The sequence below is a fragment of the Amia ocellicauda genome, chromosome 19, assembly GCF_036373705.1.
Source record: "Amia ocellicauda isolate fAmiCal2 chromosome 19, fAmiCal2.hap1, whole genome shotgun sequence".
Lineage (NCBI taxonomy): Eukaryota > Metazoa > Chordata > Actinopteri > Amiiformes > Amiidae > Amia > Amia ocellicauda.
In genome coordinates, this window is record NC_089868.1 from 1824596 (window position 1) to 1827669 (window position 3074).

The following is a 3074-nucleotide window of genomic DNA, read 5'->3' on the forward strand; positions in this document are numbered from 1 at the left end:
ATGCTGGTATATGTAGGCTTGTAGATGATTGTTAAGAGGCCTATTTGGAAACATACGAAATGAGATATTACCATAATGAAGTCATGATACATGAAGGAAATGTTTTTCATGTTGGCAAAAGTACCCTGTCAAAATGAAAATGAATGAGAGAAGACTAAAACAAAGGGCTCGTCCGGGATTTGAACCCTTTGAATCATACCCCTAGACCAACGAGCCACATAGCACAGGTTTCTGTGAAAACTAGTTAACATCGGTGCCACGTAGAGAGTTGTGCGCTCCTCTATTTGAACACTTTCTCCTTCAAACATTGCATGAGTGTCTGACTGCCGCCATCTAGCGGTGCTGACTGACCGATGGCTCGGGTATCTTGGATGTTGTTAAATGACATAACTGTCCGCCCAAGACACTGATGACCAAGGGTCATAGTTTTCCCTTGTAATAATAACAACAATAGTAATTGGAGTGAATGGAAGTGGCATTTCTATTTCTCCTTACTTTAGCCGTCATCGTCGCCAACATTGTTGTTGGTGAGCATGGAGAGGAGTGTATTAGCTTTTAAAGTATATTCAAGCAATGAACACGTCAAATAAATGTAATACCGAATACTTTTGCACGCAAGTGCACATGTATGTTACAGCGCTTCTGGGAGCACGGCCCACGTGAAGCAAGAGGGCGCAGTAAAGGTCTGCGAGTCAAGTGTGATGTGGGTATCCTGCAGCAGGCAGAGGAACCTTTGTTTTTCTACAGACGAAGCTGGTGCTGTGGGATACTAGTGTAAGGCCATTTATTCGTCATCTGTTCATGCGCAACGGTTCACCAGAAGTGTGTTAGTGAAAACAGCGGTAAGTGCAGGCTTAGTAGGGTCGCAATAGCTTGAATGGTGTCGAACTCCCCCGAAGCATCACAAGTGTGATGGCGGAAGCCTAGAAAGAAAACGTTGCATTGGCCGGGAATCGAACCCGGGTCAACTGCTTGGAAGGCAGCTATGCTCACCACTATACCACCAATGCCCGGAAAGTCTCTCATTCCATGACTTTTGATGCATTTCAGATCATTCATCTGACTAGATACATGCGAATAATCACAGCCTACAGTGTAAAGCTTCTGATTGAGTGTGCTAAGTAACTTGCTAAATTCACTAACAAACAGTCGCTGCTCTTACTACAAAACAGGTGCAAGATATATCATTCTTAGCTAAACAAACCACGTAAACAATCAATGTAACTCTTAACTAAACTAGGAAACGCGAGAGAAAAAGGCGATACTTAGCTGCGGCGACTTGAGCGACTTCTCAGCTGGCTTGCCCGAGTGTCCAGATGCATATGTGGAAATACTTCTATACAAACCATGAACATAGATTCTCGATAGATGAATACTGTTTATTTAAAGGTCAGTTTTTATTTAGCGCATAGTTTATTGAATTTACCCCCCGAGGTGGAACACGGACAAACAAAAATCAAACCTGCTCAGTGTCAGGTTAACTTGAAGTTAGATGGCTAAATAAATTATACAGATTATTTATTTGAGCGTTACAGGTTCGGTCGGAAAGGAATGATTTACGTAGCCGATTAATTAGGACCGCACATCAGTAGATAGTAGGGTTTTTTGGGCGCGGCCTATTTTGTTATGACGTATGCCCTAAGCTTATTAATATTCCTACGTCATAATTGGGGGGCGTGATTTTAGAGTTATTTCCTTAATTATTCCTACGTCATATCCGTCAGAAAGTGTACACCCCTAAAACCCTGAACAACAAGGCCACCCATAAAGACCCCCCCCCCCTCTGAAGGCAACGCCCCGAAACTCTCCTCTCTATTTAAGACCCCGCGCTGCTTTTAGGCAATACCTCTTTAATTCTCAGCATCTGAAACATCCCGCTTCTTCAACATGTCCAGCGACATCAACATGAAACCCCGCAAGAAACAATCCCGGGCAAGGGTTCCTGTACTCACCAATTTGAAGATTGAACGCTCCTGGGTGTTGTTCTGGGGGGGTCGACGGGGTTACCGCTTTAAAAGGGATCCCAGCTATGTTGGAGTGGAGCTTTTTGCTTTGGGAGAGAAGGAGGGTACGTTGGAACCTTTTGAGACGGTGATTGAATACTCTTTTGAGGACTGGTTGAAGGTGATGGCATGGAGAGACCTGGGGCTTGTGGATAAGACTCTAGAAGGCTTGCAAGAGGGTCCAAGAGAAGGCGAAACGGAGTCTCCGACTCAGAGTTTTGAAAGGTGTGAATGGGAAAGCTTGCAGAACTACGGTACAGTGGTGAAGAGTCTATCTCTAACTACTGATCGTAAGGTTTTGTTTAGCAGTACCCTGATTACAAACCCTATTGAAGGGGTTGTGGAGGATCCAGAAAAACAGGTTACTGAAATTATGTTTGACGCCGTGGACTGGCCGTTCTTGAAAGAGGTCATAAACTGTATAAATGATGGTTTTGACATCTTGACCAAATGTTCACAACTGGATTCTGTTAGAAGTTGAATATGCTGGATTATGGATTATATATCCCCCTTGAATGACGACGACGATGATAAAACAGACGACCTGTGGGGGGTTGGAGGGGGGTCTGACGGCTCAGGGTCTACTCTCTTCTAAGAGGGCGGTGTGTCGTGACGTAGTGAAGAGATAGGATAAAAGGCGCAACAATTCATTCATGGTTTAAAATTAAAGAGAATGTCTTACCCGAAAGCTGCGGACGTCGACAGGCTCTACAGGCCTCTTCAAACCCGGGATCACCCCTGGTTCTATTCCCCAGATTTTGTATACACTCCGGAACCCTCTGACTGCGGTTACCCTCCAAGACCTCAGACCCCGGTCCCTCAGGACGAAACAACATGCGGAGCGATGGATGTCCAAATGAGTCTCGGGGATCCCCAGCCTCTGGAGCTCATGGAGGGCCTCGATTTTGCCGAACTGTCTACCGTCTGTGCGTCTCAGGAGGGGGTCAGTCCAATGGATGTAGAAACACCCCACAAACCACCAGGCGACCCAATGAGCATCGGACTGTCTCGGGGGCGTGATGAAGACGCAGGATTTATGCCCGGGGTAGGTGTCCAAGTAAGCAGAGTGGT

General features: G+C 45.7%; 1 non-coding gene across 1 annotated transcript; it reads right to left on the reverse strand.

The window, feature by feature from the left end:
- Positions 1-938: 938 nt before the first annotated feature.
- Positions 939-1010, reverse strand: trnag-ucc (transfer RNA glycine (anticodon UCC)). The gene has a single exon. It is a non-coding gene; the product is annotated as a tRNA-Gly (tRNA).
- Positions 1011-3074: the final 2064 nt, after the last annotated feature.